This window comes from Echinops telfairi, unplaced genomic scaffold, assembly GCF_000313985.2.
Source record: "Echinops telfairi isolate 266 unplaced genomic scaffold, ASM31398v2 ScPeMD7_7467;HRSCAF=8505_1, whole genome shotgun sequence".
Classification (NCBI taxonomy): Eukaryota; Metazoa; Chordata; class Mammalia; order Afrosoricida; family Tenrecidae; genus Echinops; species Echinops telfairi.
This window is the reverse complement of record NW_022111368.1, coordinates 39,957,221-39,980,407: the sequence shown is the minus strand read 5'-3', so window position 1 is coordinate 39,980,407 and position 23,187 is coordinate 39,957,221. Positions and strand designations below refer to the sequence as shown.

The window sequence follows — 23,187 nt, the reverse complement described above, 5'->3', positions numbered from 1 at the left end:
TAAGACATTTAGACAGAATGATATTTATAATTTTTCAAGGTTCCCCAGTTAAAAGTAGCTTTTCCAGAAATTTACCAGACTCTACCTCTATGTAGTTTATAAAGATTAAGTGGAAAGGCCTTGGCTTTGCACTGTGGGAAAACCACAGTAGAACATATATGGAAAAAACAGGTAAGACCTGGTTTGTTTGGGTTTTTTTGCATAAAATAAAGCAGAAACAATAGTTAGAAAGGTGAGAAATTGAAACTTCTTTGTATTTAATTGATGGTTTTTGGGGCTTTGATGTAAACTACCCTTATCCACATAGTCTCGACAATGCAGTTTAGTGAGGTCTGTGTGCTTCAGAAGGGAATTTGAATAGGAACAGGAATTGGTTTTTGCTTCTATCATTTGGACTAAACTCACTGATGAGGTATATTCATGTGGGAAGAAAGGAATACTAATTTTAAAATTGTAGAGGTCAAAATAGAGGGGAAAGGAGCCCATTACTTCAGTCACTGTGTGATCCATCTCATCAGAGGCTTCCTCTTTTTCGCTGCCTTTCAGCTTTACCATCATAACATCTTTTTCCAGGCCGGTCTTTTCTGATAACTTATGAAAAATATACCAGCCCAAGTCTTGTCATCCTTGCTTCTAAGGAGCATTCTGGACGTACTTCTACTAATACATATTTGATTTTTCTTAGGGAAGGAGCCCTGGTGGCATAGTGGTTATTCATTGGACTGTGATCTCATGGTCGGCAGTTCAAAACCACCAGCAGCAATGCAGGAACAAGATTGGGCTTTCTACTCCCCTAAACAGTTACACTCTCAGAAACCCCAAGGGGGTCACTTTGAGTCAGAATTGACTCACTTGATGGCAGTGAGCGAGTCCACAGTACTTTCAATATTCTTCTCCAGTACCATGATTCAATTGCATTGATTCTTCTTTGGGCTTCCTTATTCATTGTTCAATGTTCACATCTATATGAGGTGATTGACAATACCATAGTTTGGGGTCAAATAACTAGTAAAAATTACGTCCTTGCTACTCAACCCTCCAAAAGTCTGGCATATTTGCATAATACAGTATGTCCTTTGGTTTCTTGACTGCTGCTTCCATGAACATTGATTATGGATCAAAATAAAATGAAATCCTTCACAACTTCAATCTTTTCCTCATTTATTATAATGCAAACTACTGGTCAAGTGATGACAATTTGGATTTTCTTTACAGTGAACTGAAATTGATACTGTAGGCTACTGTAATTGATCTTCATCAGTCAGTGCTTCAAGTCCTGCTCACTTTCAGCAAATAAACCTATGTCATCTGCATGTTGAAGGTTGTTAGTAAGTCTTTCTCCAATCCCAATGTCCCATTTGTCTTCATGTAATCCACTTTCTAGAACTAATGCTCTGCATAAATATTGAATAGGCATCATGAAAGGATACGACCTAGTCATATACCTTTCGAGATTTTAAACTGTGCAGAATTACCTTGTCCTATTTCAATGACAGCTTCTCAGAATATCTACAGGTTCTACATGAGCACAGAGAAGTGTTCTGAAATTCTCATTCATCTCAATGTTGTCCATAGTTGTTATGATCTTTTCCATTGCCCATAAAGCACAATTAAGCATCTTTCTAGCATTCACTGCTTTCAACCTAGATAAGTCTGACATCAACAGTGATTCCCCTTGTGCCACTTGCTCTTCTGAATCCAGCTTCAATTTCTGGAGCTCCATGAGGATGTGTTGCTGCAACCATGGTTAAATACTCTTTAGCAAAATTTACTGGCATATGATATGAGTGATATTATTTTATACTTTCTGCATTCTGTTGAGTCACATTTCTTTGGAATAGGTACAGAGATGTATCTCTTCCTGTCTATTGATCAGTTAGGTATCTTCCAAATTTCTTGGCATAAACAAGGGAGTACTTCCAGTGTTTCCTTAGGTTGTTGGGTTTTTTCAACCAGCCAGCGCAGGTCCGATGGGGTATGTGGACACCATCAAGTCTGAAATAACGGTGCTGGGCTGTTCCTTTGGGGGAAGGGCTAGGACTTCACCTGACTTCTCCACTTGGCCTGCTCAGATTCCACCTCTGATCTCCTCTGTGCTTCCCCCAGAAAACCTGGGCAGGGCAGTCTCATGAAGGGGTGGGGGCAAAGGCAGGGCCTCATCCTGCTTGGTTCGTCCTCCTTTCCTGGTAGGAAAACTTCAGGGCAGGGGAGAGGCCTGATCAGGACTCCTCCTCCATGCTGAAGCTGCTGTGGTGGCTGCTGGCCTTGGACACAGCAGGGGACACTGAAGAGAGCAGGGGTCAGTTGCAGCCCAAAGTGGGGACAGAGTGCCTCCCGCCAGGCCCCTCACTATATTTTCCTCCTCCTCCTCCATCAGAATGTCCTGCAGCCCGAGGTAGAAGGGTCCCCTTAGGTCCCCCAGGTGGTCGCTGGAAAAGTGCAAGTCCAGAAGGGCATCCGAGGGTGGTGCTGGGGGCTGCTGATGGGGTGCATTCGGGGCAGGTGCCCCCGCCACATGAAATGTGCCTGGTTGCCCTCCTCTTCAACATCCAGCTGCTCTGGTTTGAGGCTATCACAAGTGGAAGTTGTGGCCATGGAGTGGGTGGTACTGGCAGACCATGGATCTGAGCCTGTAGTTCTAGCTCAGGTCACTGGACTTGGTGATGAGGGTGCCCAGTTCCTTGATCCCGTCGTTAATGTTGAATCGCCTGCGACGTTCGATTGGGGGCTCTTACAACTCATCACAATCCATCCATCCATCCATCCATCCATCCATCCATCCATCCATCCATCCATTGTGTCAGGCACATTTGTACATAACTTGCTATCATCATTTTCAAAGTATTTTCTTTCTACTTGAGCCCTTGGTTTTCTCCCTCCCTCCCTCATGAATCCTTCATAATTAAAAATTATTATTATTTTTTCATGTCTTGCACTGTCTGATGTCTCCATTTATCCTCTTGTCTGTTTCCATCCCCCCTGAGAGGGGGTTATAGGTAGGTCATTGTGATCAGTTACCCCCTTCTCCCCCCACCTTCCCCTTACTTCCCCTGTATGGCAACTCTCAATATTAGCCCTGAGGTGTTCATCTGTCCTGTATTCCCTGTGTTTCCCGCTCCCATATGCACCCATGTACATGTTCTGGTCTAGCCAGATTTTCAAGGTAGAATTAGGGTCATGATAGTAGTGGCGGGGAAGCATTAAAGAATCAGAGGAAAGCTGTATGTTTCTTCACTGCTCTCCTGCACCCTGACTGGCCCATCTTCTCCCCACGACCCTTCTGTAAGGGGATGTCCAATTGCCCACAGATTGGCTTTGGGCCTCCACTTTGCACTCCCACCCTCATTTGCATTATGATATTTTTTTGCTCTGGGTCTTTGATGCCTGACACCTGATCCCATCGACACCTCATGATCACACAGGCTGGAGTGTGCTTCTTCCATGTGGGCTTTGTTGCTTCCTAGTTAGATGGCTGCTTGTTTATCTTCAAGCCTTTAAGACCCCAGATGCTACAAATTTTGATAGCCAGGCACCGTCAGCTTTCTTCACCACATTTGCTTATGCACCTGTTTTGTCTTCAGCGATCATGTTTGGAAAGTGAGCATCCCAGAGTACTGGATTTTTAGAGCAAAGTGTTGTGCTGAGCGAGTACTTGATTAGAAGCCCAATGTCCATCTGTTTCCTTAATACTAATCCTATAAATATATGTACATAGATCTATTTCCCCACCATCATATAAAAACATATTTACATATGTAAATGCCTGTATTTAGATCTCTATAAATACCTTTTGCTCCTAGTTCTTTCTTTTATTTCCTTTCACCCTCCTCCCATCCCACTATCATTTTCAGCCTTCATTTGGATTTCAGTAATTCCTCTTGGTTACATTGCCTCTGATCAAGCCCTAGCAGACCTCTACATTCTCCTTGCCATTGATTTTGGGTCACTTGTCCCTGGGTTTGTTAACACCCACTTCCTTTCCCCCACCTCCTTCCTATTCGCCCCCCCCCCCAACTGTCTTGCCAATGTTCTCTCTTCAGGCTTGTTTATCCACCTATCCCATCCAGATAAACATGCAGCGACAACAATATGCACAAATACAAGACCGAACACAACAAAGCAACAATAGAACATAAAACAATAGCTACGACAACAACAACAAACAACAAAAAGGAAAAGCCTATAAATAGTTCACGGTCTATTTGTCTTCCTTTAGGAGTGTTTTCCATTTGAGTCTGATGAGGTGCCATGCCCAGGCCCCACAGTCTATTTTTGGTGTTCCCTGGAGGCTTCGTTGCTCTGTGCTACTTGCTGCTCAGTTGCATGCCCTCAGCATCTCGTCAGGGTGTGGTGGGGTCAGGGTGGGCATAATTCCTGCCATGTGTCTCCAGTGTTGTTCCCCGTGGTGCTATGGGTTAGTGAGGAATGCTGTGTCTCATGGTGGGGCCTTTGGTCCTCTCTGTGCATTGGCTGCTCTAAGCAGAGCTATTGTCCTAAGGGCTTGGTGGGCCAGGATGTGCTTCACTTTTCCCGCCCCCCCCACCTTGTTTGCTCCTATGTGCTCTGATCAGACACAGTTTTTTGATACATTTCAAGTGATATTCTGTCGCTACCTGAAGCCTTGATATTTCCTAATGCCTTCAGTGCAGCTTGACCTTTTCTCCTTTGTATCATTGGTTTTAGATCATTTGCTATCTCTTGAAATAGTTGAGTATCAACTAATTCCTTTTGATGCAGTGACTGTTTTCTTTCAATCATTGTTTGATGACTCCTGCATCCTTCAACATTTTCTCATAGAATCTTTCAGTATTACAATTCTAGGCTTATTTTTCCCTTCACTTCTCTTAGCTTGATATATGCTGTGGATGCTCTTCTTTCTGTATTTTTAACTCCAGGCCTTTGCACGTTTCTTTATAATAGTTTGTCTTATTGAGCTGCCCTTTGAAATCTTTGTTCGTCTTTCTCTTCATCATCAAGAGAATTTGTTTTGTTCAAGAGCAAATTTCAGATCTCTTTTAAAAAATGTAATTAATTTATTTTTAACAGTTTTACTGACATACAATTCACGTATCATACATTTTACTAGTTCAATCACATTCAAGAGTTGTGCAACCATCACCACTCTCGATTCCTGGGTATGTCTTCTCCCTTGTTACTATCACTTCAGCATTTTCCTCCTACGTCCCCTCCCTGCCATGCCCCTTTGAAACCATCGATCCATTTGTTGTCTCTAAATATTCACCTCTCCTGGGTTTTGTATACAAGAAAACACACAAAATCAAAACGAAGCCCCGACAAGTGGCCCCACAACAACGACAGAATGAAACAGAGAAAAATCTCAATTGAAAACCAAGTGGCAAAGTATGAAAAAATGGAACATCTATATATTACATCAAGTGGGAGATTAAATGTCAATGTGACATATTTTGAGCTAAGGAAAGCTGTAGGAATCAATCCTACTCTGCCTGATAAAGTATTTCCTGACCCTTAGCTGTAGAGGATTCATCTGAAGTTTAAGCCAAGTGTGGGACCCTGTGAATGGGTTTGAGGCTAGCACCCATATCTTCAGTGATCAATTCATGGGGACAGGCATTGAGTGAACTAGGCCATGACATAGAAACAAATTATTCTCAGATTAGGGCTATGTGTGAGCTCAAAATCTATATGTATGTGCTTCATATATGTCTCCTGTTCACTTTAAAGGTACTGCTATTATTTTGTGAAAAATATTTTAAATTATCCCCAGGGAGCATATGTTAGCTATATTGATATTACCATTAATTTTGCCAGTGTTATGGAATTTACAACACTACCAAGAAAACTCAAATATAGATGCATAGGGCTATTTTTTTAGACCAAAATACATGAATTATTTATTTACACAGATTAACAATTTAGGTGACTGAATACTATTTACACCAACAATGAGGGTTGGAGATAAGGTAAAACTTTCAGTAATGTTCATTCATAAAAGTAAAGCTGGACAAAATATGTCATAAAAGGCACAGAAAGTATGGGAATAGCAAATATATGGTAATCTTGAGTTGCCATTTATTGGGCATCATCAAGGCATGAATTTGACCCCAAACCCATTGACTTCCTCATCCACAGCCTTTGGGTAGTGTTGTCTGATTCTTCTCTTACTTGTGTATTTTGGCCTTAGGCAGTTTCTGAGAGGGGGTAGGGGGAGTGAGAACTTTACCAGGCATCTTCCTGGGAGACATTTCCCTTCTTGGAATGCCTGAGGGTCAAGAGCTGGGGAAAGTTTCTTAGAGGGCCTACTGTGGTCTTAATGGGGTGCTGGCTGGGTAGCTGGGTAATGGCAAGGAAAGCAGAATGCTCAAGGACTTTGAACATGAGAAGCCCAGCAAAGGTCATCATGCTTGGTAAAGCAAAAAGGTAATGAGAAAGATAAAAACTCTCAACATGATGAATTGTTATAGTGGCTGAAACAGTAGGCTCAAATATAGAAATTTCTATGATGGTATAGGACTGTTTATTTCTTTTGTGCCTAGGGTAACTACCGTCAGAACTGACTGGATGACACCTAACAACGATGAGGATTTCGTGGATCATTTTTTTAGTGCAGAGGTTCGTTATTTTCATCTGCACAGGAAATGATCCATGATTATCTTCTCTAAATCATTTACTTGGGAATTTCTAGGAAAAGGAAAGTCTGGAATTGCCAAGAGACTTAAACTTTTGGCTAGTATATACTCTGTAAGTCTGTATTCGAGCTTAAATTTCAGAATACTAAATTGTCAAATGGCCATGAATTTCAGAGGAAGTCCTGGTCTGTTTATGAGTTTCCACATAATCTCAGCCTCCCGTGAAGTCCTTCTGACCATTACCAGCAGGGTGGAAAACCTCTCCCTCAGGATTGCTGCCACTCTCCTAGTTGGTCCAATGAGAAGTGGCATAGGCCTTAAAGACTTGCTTGTGTGTGCCCTGAATGGAAACCAGGGTGCGGAGGTCACATGGTCATGAGTCACATTCTGATTGGCTTGGTCAGAGGGCCCTGAACCGATCTTGTAAACTCTTCTGCATAATGTACATGTCCCAATGATGATCCAGTTCCCATTTCTGTAGTCCCATCTGTAACTGTGATGTACTGATTTAGCACAAATTAAACCTTTGTGATGGTTTCCTTTGCCCTCCCATGTCCTGTATAAGTCTCTAAATCTCTGGAAACTCTTGGATACCATTACAACCTTATCCAAATGATGTGTCTTTGCTGGTCTTTTCCGGTTTAAGACATAGACATATTTTCCATGACTTGTAATTGAGAGTTGGGTCTCTGTGCACTAACGGAGGTATAGAGTATTGACTTTTGCCAGTGCAGAGGCCACTGTTTTTTCTTTAGCTGTTTCTGAATTAGTTTCTACCCAAGTTATTTGAAATAGACTATTTTTACAGCAGGATTAATTGTTCAAAGACTTGAGATTACATGTGTCTTAGGTAACAATTTAAGATGACCTTCTTGCCTCAGTTATAGCCTTCCTGCCTCAGTCATTTCTGAACTGAACATGGTGTCTTCCCAGACACAATATTTTCAAATAATTTAGCAAATATTAATTTTCTGGAAATTTCCTCTATCAGGAATATTTAAAAGACAATCCAGAAAAGGTTTTCTATTGAAATGAAAAGTAATGATTACCAGGAATTTATTTTTAAGTCTCTGTATTTGATACCCACTGTGTTCATTATTTTTAAAAAAAGTCTTAATAATGTTGCCTTCTCAAAAGGACATTTACGTCTTAAGTGGGTCCTCAAAATGTATTTTATTGTTTCCCAAAATGTACCTCTAAGGCCACATATGATTCTCCGTCAGGTAAGATTTTCTAGTGTGAGGGCTCCTGGAGATTTAAAAAGCAAACACACATACCAAGTGCCCTAGAAGACCTGCAGTAAAGTAGCCCAACATATTGTTCTGGATTATTTGGAACACTAAGGCTTTGTCATGAATACTGTATTGCTACTGACACAGCTAATAATGCCAGCAGCATGCTGCTGTTGTCGTGGGGCCGTCAGATCAGTTTCAGCTCACGGCTACTCTGTGAACAACAAAAAAGTACAGAGACAAAAATCTGCATGTTCTGGGGTTACCCTCTCAACGATTCCCATCCCTGAGCCCATGAATGCCGCCACGGGGTAAGTTCACTCTGTAGAGCATCTTCCTCCTCTCACTGACCCTCCATGGTACTGAGGTTGATGGCCTTCTCCAGGACTGGCTAACATGTGATAACATGTGCAGAGTTAGAAGGTGACATCCCAGCATCCTCGTTTTTAAAGCTTGTTCTGGCTAGCCTTTTTTCAGGACAGATTTGTTCTTTCTTCTGGCAATCCAAGTACAGTCAATATATTTCCTTAATTCCTAAATTGAAAGGCTTCAATTCTTCTTTACATTATTTGCCTTTCCCATGTATATGAAGCAATAGATAATTAGAATTATCAATGTCTTGGGTCAGACACATCTTAGCCATCAAAGTTCCATTTTGCTTTTTAATACTTGAAATAACTCTTTTTCAACAGATGTGCCTCGTGAAATGCATCATTTGATTATCTCTTCTTTTCCCTTTTATTGTTTGAAATGAACTTATTTGTCACTAAAGACTGTAATACAAGTCCATTTCAGTTGTACTTTTCCTCCTTTTTATCTTTAAGCCACTCAGACCACTGTTTAGATTTGAGGGCTAAGGAATCTGGAGGGGGATTGGATATCTTAACTGCTGCTTCCATTGCTGTTGATTGTGGATTCAAGTAAAATGAAATCTTGAAAATATCATTATCTTCTTGAATTATCATGCTGTTGCTTACTGGTTCAGTTGTGAGAATGTTTGTTTTCTTTATGTTGAGGTGAGAAACCAAGGTTAAGCATCGGGTTGCTAAATGCAAGGTCTGCAGTTCAAACTCACCAGCACTCTGTGAAGAAAGAGGAAGACGTCTACTTCTGTAAACATGGCCAGCCTTGGAAGTCGAGGGGTTTTTATTGCTCTGTCTTACAGGATCACCGAGAGTCGGAATGGACTCCGCAGCAGTCAGCTTCCTTTGTGGTGTAAGCTATCCGGAAATCTCTGCTCTTTGATCTTCAGGAGAGTTCGCATTAAGCTTCAAGTTCTCTTTGCTTTCATCAAGCAAGGTTGTAGACGTTATGTCTTCTGCATGTTGAAGGTTGTTAGTAACCCCATATTCTTCTTTAAATTTCTAGCTTCTCAGATCATTTCCAAGTTAAATTACATTAAATTCTGATAGACACCTAAAATTTAAACTAGGCAGTGTATCCCTCATTCTGTTTGAATGACTGTGTCATGGTCTATGTACAGGTCCTCCATGAACGCAATGAATTGTGCTGAATTTCCCAATTTTCATTACATTATCCATAATTTTCTATGATCCACATAGTCCAATGCCTTAGCATAGTCAATAATACACAAGTAAACAGCTTTCTGTCATTTACTGATTTCAGCCAACAGTCACATGACATTAGCAAGCAAATTCCTCAATCCATGTCCTCTGCGGAATAAAGCTTTGATTTCTGGCAGATCCCTCTTGAAGTACTGCTGCAGTTGTTATTTAGTGTCTTCAACAAAATTGTACTTGGTTATGACATTAATGATATTGTTCAATTGATTTTGCAGTATGTTGGGTCCATCTTTCTTTTGAAAGACGCATACTTGTATCTCTTTCTGCCAGTTGACCAGGTTTCTTGGTATTGACAAATGAGAGCTTCCAGGGTGGCATCGGTTTGTTGAAATGTTCCAGTTGGTGTTCTTTCGGAGCATTGTCTCACAGTAATGTCTTCTGGTAGCTTGGGCTTTATCCATCCATATCATTCCTTCTTGATAATGTACTGTGACTATATGTATTCTTTTATGATTCTTATGCGGCTCAATGTTTTTCTGAGTAACCCACAAATTGAACTCATTTCCACTGAGTCAATTCTGACCCACAACAACCCAAAAGATCAGAGGAGAAATTCCTTGTGAGCTTCTGAGATTGCAAATCTCGACAGGAGTAGAAAATCTCATCTTTCTCCCACAGAAGGACTAATGCTTCAAACTATCGACCTTGCAGTTAGCAGCAACGCTCAACCCAGTATGCCAGCAGGGTCCCTGTAAACACAATACAAATCCTCATTGATTCAGGAAGATGTCCACTTGAGGTTTGTTAAAAACTTGATATTATTTCTGGCCTCAAAAATCATATTTACAATAATTGTACATGTCTGCTTGAGATAGCAGATGTATGGTTTATTGTAATATACGTAAGACCCCCCTAATAAAATGATTTATTTTATTTAAAAAAGCATGTTTTCCATTGCATCTTTTCTTTGAAAGCACCAAAATGAGATTTCCCAGTTCTCCCACATTGCTCTTTATCCCAAAATAGCAACAGAGCCCATTATTCTTGTGCTATCTTTTTCCACCAATTCTTCTGCCTTGTTCTTCTATTGTAAGGACTCATGTGCACAGTGGACCCACTCAGATAATATAGGTCATCATTCCACTTCAAGATCCAGGACTTTAGTCATAGCTGCAACGTCCTTTTCCTATATAAGTTAACATTTACCACAAATAGAAGAACTTATGTTATGGGCATCTTTACAGCACCATGGTTCAGTCTTGTGAGTCTCAGGCCATGAGATTATCCATGACCACTTTCTTTCATTTGTAGAACTTTGGGAATCATTTTCTTAGCTCAAAAAAGCAAACAAGCGGAGAAAATGCAGACAACTGCTACCCAGAAGCGGTACTGGGAAGAAACTATTTGGGTGCCTGGGGTCTCAGAACCCAACAGTGGCTGCAAAATGCTCATGTATATCATGCATCGATCCAAGAAATTCCTGACAAGCAATTTCTCAAACCTGTAGAAAAACAGCGAGCAAGGGAGAGAGAGGAAGTGGGTCCTTAAATATACTTTCCTTGTATTTTCTCTGGCCATATCGCACAGGTAACTGCCTTGTCACTGTATGAAAGGCCATTTGCTTGTAGATGATTTGTATCTACAACCCACTGTAGTCATATAAAACAGAAGCAGGAAAATTGTTTTATTTATTTCCTCTATGAATAGAGCTTTGTTTTTCCCTTCAGACGTTCATAAGTGATGGCCTTGGGAATTCTCATAGGTACCTGTCTCTCTCACATTCAATGTGGCTTCTTGCTTTATTTTCTAATGGTAAAAAGGTTTATAACTGATTATTTGTTATGTCATGATTAAGATCTAAATTCTTTTTCAGGAGCTTCTTGTCCAGGGCTGCAGAAGCTAAAATTGACACAGAATCTCTTACATCATGCAAGGAGGGCATGGCCACCACCTGGTTGCACAGGGCAAAAATTTAAGATGGAAACTAACTTAAATTTCAGAAATAATAATCACCAGGCCTCTATAGATTTCTTTGTAATTAGTAGTTCCTACTCTTCAGCTACTGTATTTCAGACAGGCAGATAAAACCTCTACTTACCAAGCAGTCTCCCTCCCCCTCTCCCCACTCCATTATAATCCAGGAATTAAAAACTACATTTGTTAGTTGTTGGGTTTTGTTTTTCGTTTTTTGAGCAAAATAACAGTTCAGAGAAAAGGGATTTTAAAAGTCATTTTAATGAACCTAGGGAGACATGGTGGTGCAGTGATTATGCGTTGGGCTGCGACCCCCATGATTGGTAGCTCAAAACCACCAGCAGCTCTGTGGAAGCAACACTGGATCTTCTATTCCTGTAAACATTCACAGTCTCAGAACCCTACAAGGGGTCGCGATGAGTCAGCATTGACTCAGTGGCAGTCAATGAGCGGGGAAACTGCAGACTTTTCATGCTGTAGTGTGTTATGCGTCAGGCTGCTAACCACAAGATCTGCCTCCAGTTTTACATGGAGTCCATATTTTTGCCGGTGACTCTTTACTTTTAAAGACACCGTTAGTTCTGGTTTCACCTTACTCAGTATGAATGTACTGAGCCAAAATAAAAATGCTATTTCTCCTAGCAGGGTCACTTTTACAGGTAACAGTTATGATTTCAACATGTATTTATAGGAAGGGGGTTTAATTCAATCTATAGTAAGCTTGATGAGTCCTGGCACTGTTTTCAGCATACTGGCCCCTGTTCCTATCTCCCCTTACTTCATTGTACACATTCACTAACCGGAGTTGGATTTCTCTCCCTTGCAACTGGAAAAGACCAGACTCAGAAAAGCAGGAAGCATATGGCGCATCTTTCATTATAGGGTCTGTGTAGATTTTAGAATATAGTGAAGGGATGTGGTATGTTTCAGAAAACAAAATTTAAGTAAATAAACAAGCTATGTGGGACAAACTATAAAGCTATAGGGAAACAGAGAAGGCAGAGGCGGCAACTTGAAGCAGCAGAGGAGCTTCTTATGATGGGACAGGACTTGGGTTCAGAGCTAGAGAAGCAGTTGAGAAGTACAGTGCCATATGTTGAGATCAATAAAGAGATTGACAGCATCAGGTAGAAAGAAGTCTGAAAATCATGAGGCAATGTATAAGTAAGGGATGATTAAAAAAAACCAACCATACAAACTTAAAGAGGATGAGAATGTTAAAATAATTCCTAGATTAACATTTGTTGTATACTTCCCATGAGACGAACCCTGCCCTCTGCTTATCTTTCACTCACATCATTGAGTTTTACCTGCTTGTAGCATGCCTATAAATCACACATTTGTGCCCCTTTTATAAATGAAGACATTGTTGGATGCTAGATAAGTCCAGTAAAATGAAGACATAACTATTATTTGTTATCTCTCATTACTATTTTTAAAAAAATAAATTATTTTGTCATAGATTTGGCTGGGTACCTTCTTTGTAGACTTCCAATTAGACATAAGAATGTAGGGTATTGGAATGCAAGTGTTCTACAAATATTTCACCTGGTAGTTGCAACTTGCTTATCATTTCATTTACAATAGAAATGCTTTTTCAATGGGAGTTCATAGTTTACCAGAATGGATTTCTAGTTCCTCTGATTATTTTGTCTTCCAAAAAAATTAGGATTGGGATGCAGAGGCAGCATAATATCTCATTCACTTTTAATAGCAGGATATGATGCAATTTGGCCAAAACAGATAGTTTAACAACTTATATTTATATTTCTGTCATTTGTAATTAATTTCTGAGATAAATTTGAGGTGCTGTTTATTATGCTGCTCTGTCTACTCCCCTAATTCACTAGTGGGCCTCTGATACTATGCCAATATTGATATTTTAAATCCAACCCCTTCTGTCAGGAATTGTGAATAATGTAGTTCACCTTTTGACTATATGCCCTGATTGATACAGCTGGCTTTATCAATAACCTCTGTCATAAACTAAGTGTATAGCCTTTTACCGGGGCTGATTGTATTATACACCTGGGCTGATGGTATTATACACCTAATGCAAATTTTTAAAAAATGCCAGAACAAAACAAAAATCCTCCAATTGATTCTCCAGACTCTGAATGGATTACCATTCAGTGATATTGTTCTTCATTACTCTTTTGTTCAAGAGGCCAACACAATCATCTGGAATGTCTACATAACATTTTCTGTTATAAGATTGATTGAAATATGTTGTATGTTTGAAATGGTGGGCAAATTAACATATTGCTGCGTATAAAGGTGCTTTGGTATCTTAATTAGTTGGATGAAAGTTTTACCCAATCATTTCTATTTTCATTGAACCATATTCACATTATACATGAGGGTTTATAATGGATAAGTATCTAACTCTGAACCAACAGAAAGAAGAACAAGAATATTTTATGCATATGATCTTGGTAAGAAGTGAGATCTAAATATATGTCTCTAAGGATGAAAAATTGAAGTATCAACATGAAAGTTATAAAAAAACAAATTGCAAAAGGAGAAAGGATCATAGAAGGAGGACCCTGCTTTGAAATGGATTATTTCCTACACCAAAATGTGCCTGATGGAGAAAGTGCTCATCAACATATTCGTGGTTTTAACCACCCAGCAGACTTCAAGGGGAAAGCCCATAAACATTTGAGCCTTAGAACTCTGATGGTGCAGGTCTGCTCTGTAAGCTCAGGTTTGAGATGAGTTGGAGTAAACATGAGGCATTCCACAGATTTTTTTTTGATTTTTTTTTTTTAAGGAGAACCTCAGACAACTACTAAAAGGTCTCAAGAGTCTGGAAAACAAAGTCAATTCCTTTTCCTTAGGTTGGTTTCTTCATATTAGTTATTGTCAGCTTTTGGCAGATGGGCTGGGCTAAAATATAATACCTTATCATTTTATTTCCCTTTTGACCTACTTTAAAGTTGCTTCAGTTTTTAATTTTTATGCTTTCTTTTTGAATGAGGTTTTTCTGTTTTGTCAGGTCATTGCTGTTGATATTTTTTTCTTTGTTTGTTTGATTGATTTTTTGCTTCTTGTTTGTATTTCGTATGATTTCCTATATATGAACCCAAGGTAGGTAGGTCTATAGGGAGAGTAACTGAATTGATAATCATTTAGGGGCATGGTGGGAGAAAATGGTGGCAAGTGGGGACCTAAAAACAGTGCATAGAAGAAGAAAACTGTTCTGAAATTGTGATGATGATTATAATCTTCTCAATGTCATTGAAATATATATATATCAATAAAAATATAATACGAATAAAAATGTTACCTTTTTAAAGATGTACTTTCCTTCTTGGTGAACTTTTCTAAACTTTATACACCTTTTTTTTTTTTGTTTCTCTTTGTAATTTATTCCTTTCCACACAACATTATTTGAAATATATTTCCTAAAAGAAAAATGTTTACCCATATATTCACTGCAAAACAGAAAGTAGAAATAATTGTCTACTTCTGAGCACCAAATGAGTGTTTGCTTGCATGCATTTTTATGATAAAATAACTTAATTTGTTTTGTGCCTTAGCTGTTATTGGATATATTCATTGAAATAAATAATATCCTTATTTTAAAAAATCTATAATCATAGTATGCTAGAAATGAATTTATTTGAAACTATCCAAATTGTTAATGAAAATTTTAGATACCATCTTAAAATATTTAAGAGGTATATGGTTTTTAAAATACTACATATAAGTGTAAACTATGTACTTTGTTAGGATTGCTTTTTTATGGAAGCAAAACCAGCTACTCATAAATGTGTATGTACGTAGAAAGAAATTTACATAAAGAAATGGCTCACTGAATTGTAGAAGTGAATAAGTTCAGTTCAGTTCAAGTTCAAGGCTTAGATGTAAGTTGACGTCTTCTCCTGTACTCTCCAACTGCAGGGGCAGGTGATCAGAAAGCAGGCAGATGAAGCAGGAAGACCACAGGTTGGTGGATGCAGATCTGAATATATCTGAAATAGGCTGAATGAATCCAAGAACCATAGGCTGCTGATGGCTTCTGGAATCGGTAGGCATATAATAGGAGGTTGAAAAACCAGATGCGGGATTCAAATCCAATAGTAGAAATCTGCTAGCTTCTACATAGTATCATTTTATACTAAGAGTAGGCCACTCCTTGAATTAAACTTTCCTCAATTATATTACAGTTGTGACCAGGCTAGGGTGATCTATACTCCCCACTACTGCTTAGCTGCTTCACAGAAGATCCTATCATGAAGTTGACCACATTGTATTAGACCATATCATCATGGAGTTGATCCTATTAGATTATATTTTATCACAGGAGAATCCTGGCCCACCTAAGTGACATAAAACATGTACTTATTTGTATTTTTACTGTAATCCTCTGACTCAGAGGAAGCTACTGGCACAAGACATATTTCTTGGCAAATGGTAATTGATAAGATTTGTCAAAATATTTCATGAACTATTCAGGAGAAATCATGCTGGCTCAGAGGCAGAAATAAAAAGAACCAAAAAGTAGCTGATGAATTTATAACAGAACTTCATCCAAGAAAGTGTGAAGTTCAGGCTTTAAAGGTTAATTAAAAAAATTCTGAGAAAGGATGCTATGTAATATGCTCCACAGCAAAGGAGCAATTATAAAATGCTGTGATGAATTGCATCGATAGTTTTCCAAAAAAGAGGACAGACTAGAAGTGCATCAGTAGGCAAATGATGCCTACCTCTAAAGTTCATTTTAATCATCTACCAAATGCATACACTAATAAAGTCTATGGAATAGGCTCAATATGAGAACTGACTAGGAAATTTTATGTAAACTAACTACCGTGGGATGGATTAGAAGTTGTTAGCAAACATTGACAATATTATCAATTCAGCCTGTATAGGGTCAGTAAAAGTCTCTGGGTAGCACAAACAGTTTGTGTGCATCAGCTGATTGACAGATTTACGACCTGAAGGCACTCAGTGGTGCCACAAAAGAAAGGCCCACCAATCTACTTCTGTCAAATTACAGTTGTTGGAAAACTTTATGTTGTACAGTTCTATTCTAAAACATCTAAGGGCACCAAGACTTGAATTGATTAGACAATAGATTCATTGAGGGTTTTTTATGGGGGGGGTACGGGGGTAATTTTAAGGAAGATGATAAATATTTATAATTACAAATTATTAGTATCATTGTTTTCTTTGGTAAATAAACCATGATGCTAAAGTCCAATGTAGTATGTGTTCCTGTGGTGATTAAATAATTTGTTGTCAATTTGAGACTTATGAGTGAAGGGGTGGAGCTTAGCCTGTCAATCAGGTCGCAGCTTGATGATCTCATTTGCAGGCACTAAGGAGATAAATAGCTTGCTGGAGGCACAACACATGCACACTCCGTGTGCGACATTCCTGTTGAGAAGATACATGGAGCTATGCTAGAACCCTGGAGCTGAAGGAGCCACCTGGAAACCCCTGGCAGTGCTGAGATGCTTCCACTACCACTGGATCCACAAAACTTTCTATCCACTGATCTGTGATCTTCCTGCATTCAGCACCATTGCATGTGTTGCGTGAGTCTAAAGAGAACTTTATAGATTGGTATCAGATATATAGGATAATATCAGACTTGTGGATGTTATCTGGACTGGAGTGGGATGTTTTCAATTGCTCTTGTATATACAGCTCTTTCTTATACACATATGAGTCTCTCTGGATTTGTTTCTTTGATCTACCCACACTAACACAATTCCATTAGTAGTCAAATATTTTTAAGAAATGTCAACTAGACTTAACAGTGACATACCAAGTAAGAATGCAATGATAGTATAATAGTCATTCTACTAGGTCATTATTAGATTCATTAGAAAAAAATTTTATGGGAGAGTATGTTAAGAAACTCAAAATGAGTTTAAAATGAAATATGAACATCCATTCTCTTGAAAAGTGTTTAGAAAATTGAATGTATTTAAAAACATCCCCATTATTTAAAGCTATCTGAACTCTGCCTTCCATTTATGAAATGTATTTACTCATGCAACAAATGTTATTAAATGCTGATTATGCTAGCCATTAAAGACATTGTGGTGGCTGAATAGTGCTCTCCAAAGAAGACCACCTTCTAAACCTTGGAATGTGTGAATACGCTATTTTACATGACAAAAGTGACTAACTTTGAAGATGGGGTTAAGGTTACTAATGAAGTAACCTATTTCCGATATAATCAAAAGACTTCTTCAGAGTGAATAAAGGAGACAGAAGAAGAGGTCAGGGTGAGAAAGTTTGAACTCACCATTGCTGGTGCTGAAACTTTCGGAAGTCATGGCCAAAGTCCAAGGGATGCAGGCAGCCTCAAGAAGCTGGGAATTCCTCCCTAGACTCTTCAGAAAGAGGTGCAGGCTGCTGACACCGGTGAGACCCTGTCAGCTTTCTGCACTCCAGGGTGGATAAAATAAGTTTAATGCCATAGAGTTTGTGATCAGTTGTGATGGTAGCAATTGTAATGAATGAAATATAGCATATATCCTGCCCTTGAAGGTCATGTATAGTACAATAAAACAAACACAGTGTCATGGGTCAGTATCTACTCATAGTAACCCCGTAGGACAGGCTAGAACTGCACCTATGGGTTTCTGAGTTTGTACGTTTTTCTGGCCGTAGACAGCCTCATCTTCCTCTGGCTGAGCAGCTGGTGGTTTCAAACTCCTGCTTCAGGATGAGCAGTCCAACGTGCAGCCCACTACGCCACCAGCGCTCTTTGAAGAACTCACTTTTGAGACCGCTCTCTCCCACAGAGTTCACACTAAATCTCGTGACCCTCTAGGACAGGGCAGAACTACTCTTTTGCATTTCCAAGGTTGTAAATCTTTACTGGAGCAAAAAGCCTCATCTTTCCCATGGAGGCGCTGGTGTGTTCGAACTGCTGACCTTGACGTTAGCAGCCTAACACATAATTCACTAAGCCACTAGGGCTTCTTCATGGAATACTAGTAAATATAGATCTATGTAAATGTAAAACAGTAACTATGTGAAGTGTTATAAATGACTATACCCTTTGAGGTATATATATATATATATACCTCAAATAAATATATATTTATTTATTTATTTGTAATATTATCTAATGTTAACAATGAATTTGTTGACAGAATGTTTGAAGAAACACATGTTTGTATTATATATATGTCATATATGTGTACACATAAATATGTGAAGCCCTTTGGATGAGTTATTAACATTTTAAGTTAAACAGTACATCAGCATTATTCTTGGGTTCTATTATGTCATGTTCTAACACAACATTGAGGAATGTAGGGATTTAAGCATGATGAAAGATTGGAGTTGTCCAAGATTTCCTTCAAGTGTTGAAAAGCCATGATGTTACTTTGAGGTCTAAAGTCGCCCTGACCCAAGCCCTCATACTTCCCATCAGTTCATCTGCATGGGAAAGCTGGGCAATGGAACAGCAAGACCGAAGATGCATTGATGAATTTGACTTGTGTTGTTCACAAAGAATGCTGAAAATCCGGTGCACTTACAGAAGAATAAATCTTTTTTGGAAGAAGTACTGTGAGAATGCTCCTTAGAAGTGACAAAGGGAAAGCTTAACGGGGAAGCGTAGCCTCGCGTACTTTGTAGTCAGGAGAAATCAGTTGCTGAAAAAGAACATCATTTTTGCTAAAGTAGAAGAGTGGACTCCGTGGCTGTGACAAGGTGCCTTCACATTACCATGGTGAAGATGGAGCAGGACTAGGTAGTGTTTGGGTGTTTTTTTTGTCTTGATGAGTTGACACTGATTCAAGGACACTACTTACTACGTGGCAACAGCCAGGGGATGCACCTAAAACCAAAGTGCCATTGGGCCAATTCCAATGCATAGCAGCTCCAGCTAGGATTTTTGAAACCTTGGAACAGATATCCTCGTCTTTGTCCTATGGAATAATGAGTGGATTTGAGCCCCTGGCTTTGGCAGTTACCAGAAGTAAAATAATTTTTACTTCTAAATGGGTCATCATTGGACACTATAGACCAAAATATATGTATGCTTAATTAAGGCATTAATACATTTTTATATAAAATCTAGCTGTCATATTGATACAAAAGAAAAATAGAGTTTTTTACTTAAACTAACTGAAATGGAGGACATAATAAATAAGGGAACTATGTGTGGGGCCTAGCCCCACAATCAAACGGGGTCCTGAGGAGACAGCCATGCAATTATAATAAAAAGGAGACAAAGACAGGGCACATGGGACTGATCTCCAACATCAGAACAGCCTCGAGTTTATTCAACAATGGGGTTATGTCGTAAGCTGGCCTGCAAGCCTCTATTTAACACACACAAGAGCATGAGCAATGTGTGAATCTTGGATATCCTGAGCTCTTTTGGGGAACACTTCAAGCCAAGCGTCTGGCATGTAAGAGACAAAAGGAGTAAATTGCTCCTTGAGTGAGAGTGGAAAAAGAATCAGACAGTTCCTAAAGATAGACATCCTTTAGGTGCCAAGGGAGGAGACAGCTTTATAGTCGCAGTCAATGGAGGTACTGTGGAGAAATCTTTTTCCCTGGAGAAATGTGTGTCTTCAGCTTTATCCATTGTCTCAGGTCTGTGGAGGTGCTTCTCTGAACGCTAGTGCTGCTTTTCCAAGCCCGGCGGTCATGAGTGGAGAGATTACACCACTTACACTTTCCTCCTGGCCCTCAGTCTCCCACAAATATGGAAGGTCAATATATTTGATAGTACAAAAATGTAAAATGTCTGCATGTCACACACTCACCTTGCAAAAATTGTAGTTTACTATAAACAGAAAGATTAACTATAAACAGACTAATATTTGCTGTCATCCTTGCTGACACAAAACTTATGACCTACTTATAAAGCTATCTAAATATAAATTAATGAGAAAACTAATTAATAAAAATACAAATACGTTCAATGTTTCTAGTAATCCTATATTGGACATACATCGTAAAGAAGCCACATTATTTTTCACTCACCACCTTCAAAATGATCTTGTATTATGTCTTAATATTGAATATTATTAATTTTTGTGAGATGCCGCTGCTTCTGGGGATGTAAAATTTTGTATATATGTTCTGAGAAGCAATTACAATAAATATAAAAATTACGAAATATTTATATATTTTATTTAAATATTCCCATTTCTAAGACACTCGCTGAATAAAATAATCATAGATTCAAACAAGAAATATTTCTATCTTAAAATTCTAATGTGTTAGTCTGGGTTGACTAGAGAAACAATAAGAAAGAGCTCCATATCAAAGAGTAATTGTATACTGAGAAAACATCCCAGCCCAGTCCAGTTCAAGTTCATAAGTCTGATATTAGCCCATATGTCTGATACCAGTCTATAAATTCCTCTTCAGACTCACGCAACCCATGAAATGGTGCTGAATACAGGAAGATCACAGGCGAGTCTGTAGATGGTCTTATGGATCCAGTGGAAGCATCTCAGCACAGGTGTGGGTCTCCACCTGGCTCTTCCAGCTCGAGGGCTCTGGCTCCATCAGCATAGCTCCATGTGACTTGTCAGCAGGAGGATGAAGCAGAGAGTGTACCTGGCCTTCAGTGAGCTATTTATCTCCATCGCACCTCCAAATGAGGTCACCAAACTGCAATCTGATTGACAGCCTAGACACCGGCCCTTCACAAGTGGACAGATTATGTAACTGCCACACTTAACCTAAGCACAGAATGTTTCATTTCATTGTTCCTCAAAATCATGTTTCCAACTTTTACTAAAGTGTTTAATACAGTGAAGACACTTAACTCATATTTTCAAAAGAAAAAGAATGATTACTTTTTCTGTAGAATAAAAGGAAATGGGCATAAATATCTAATAGTGCCAAAATTACATACATTAAGGTAACAAGTCAGACTATAAGATGGTCCAATGATCCTTGCTCCCTGTGTAGCAGCCTCCCCTTGGATATAGATTTGACTTAGTGAATTTTTTTAATGAATGAAATAGTTTGGAGTGATGGTTGGGGTAAAGACAAGGTCATAAAATACATCTTCTTTCTCTCTTTCTGTGTATTATTTTGCTTGCTCTAGCTGTGTCATGTTAGAAACAATTCTACGAGAACCTTTGTGGTGAGACACTGAATTCTCTTGTTGGAAGATGCTTTACTCGGAAGTGGACCCTCCAGCCGGAGTCTTCATCTACACAGACCGCAGTCCCAGACAACAACTTGACTGGAACCTCATTATAAGAACTAGAATCATATAGCTATGTCCTTCTGAATTCTTAACCCTCAGACACTGTGAAACTTAATTCTTATGTCATATATTACTGTACAGCAATAGATTCCTAATATAGTACATTTCATGATGAAATACTGTTATTAGCCTCATCTTCTCAAGAACATGGCAAAAGAACAAGCATATGAGATCATATCAAGGGTAAAAACAAAAACGGTACAGAATTTTATGAATAATATGACGAACATAAAGTCAATTTTATTTATCTTGAGCAAACACCCGTGTTGAAAGCATTACATAACGATAAGCTCAAAGTGCTGCTATGTGCAACAGAAAGAAACTCTGCCTCGTTCTAGCCCATTCTCACAATCGTTGTGTTTGAACCCGTTGATGCAGCCACTGTGTCCATCTATTTCCCTGAATGTTTCTCCTTTTTTTCACTAGCCCTCTTCTTTACCAAAGAAGCCCCGGTGGTGTAGGGGTTATGCAGTAGGCTGCCATCAGCATGTTTGGCAGTTTGAAACCACCAGCAACTCCTAGGAAGAAAGACTGGACTTTCTACTCTTGCAAACAACTGCAGTCTCAGAAGCGCGCAGGGACTCATCATGGGTCAGCGTTGCCTCGATGTCAGTGCGTTGGCTTTGGTTGGTGCTTTGCCCGGCATAATGTACTTTTCCAGGAATTGGTCTCTCCTAATACCATGTCCAAATTACATGAGAGAAAATCTCTACATTCTCTCTTCCACTGAGCATCCTGTCTGCATTTCTTTCTAGAAAGATTTGCTTGTCTTCTGGCAGTATACAGTACTTTCTTTCTTTCTTTTTTTTCTTCTTCCAATGTCCAGGCCATGCAGAAGAGAGAAAATGATTATTTTCATCTCAATTTGCAAGGGTCTCATATATTTTATCCCATGCGTATAACTGCTCTTATCACTGACAGACAACAGCAGCAAATCAATGGGAAATACAGTACTTTCAACATTCTTCAAAAATGCCATAATTTGAATGCATTAATTCTTTTCCCATTTCCTTATTAATTGTCCAGCTTTCACATGCACATGAGCAGATTGAAAATCCCATGTCTTGGATCAGGAATCCTGTTGTCTTCAAAATGACATCTTTACTCATTAATTCCTTAAAGGGGTCTTGTGCAGCATATTTCCCAATTCAATACAGTGTTTGATTTCATAATTGCTGCTTACATAAGTGTTGATTGTGTATACAAGTAAAATAAAATATTTCACAGCTTGAATCTTTTCTCCATTATCCTGATTTTGCTTATTAGTTGTAAAGATTTTTGTTTTCTTCACATTGGACTGTAATCCATATTAAAGGTTGTATTATAAGATCTTCATCAGTAAGAACTTCGAGTTTTCTTCATTTTCAGCAAGCAAGGTTTTCCATCTGCATATTATAGGTTCCTTCCTCCATTTTTGATACCGTGTCCTTCTTCATATAGTTCAACTTCTTGGATGATTTGCTCAGATTAAATAAGTCTGATGAAAGGATGCAAACCTGACACACATCTTTCCTAGTTTTAAGCCACACATAACCCTTCTATTCTGTTCAAATTACTGCCTCTTGCTCTCTATACACATTTCTTATCCACACAATATGTTCTATAATTCTAATTCTTTACAATGTTATCCAGAGTAA

The 23,187-nt window shown here is 38.9% G+C and overlaps 1 non-coding gene across 1 annotated transcript; it reads right to left on the bottom strand.

Annotated features, from left to right (window-relative positions):
* Positions 1–22,366: 22,366 nt before the first annotated feature.
* Positions 22,367–22,496, bottom strand: LOC115873294. Its single transcript, XR_004048340.1, has one exon. It is a non-coding gene; the product is annotated as a small nucleolar RNA SNORA20 (small nucleolar RNA).
* Positions 22,497–23,187: the final 691 nt, after the last annotated feature.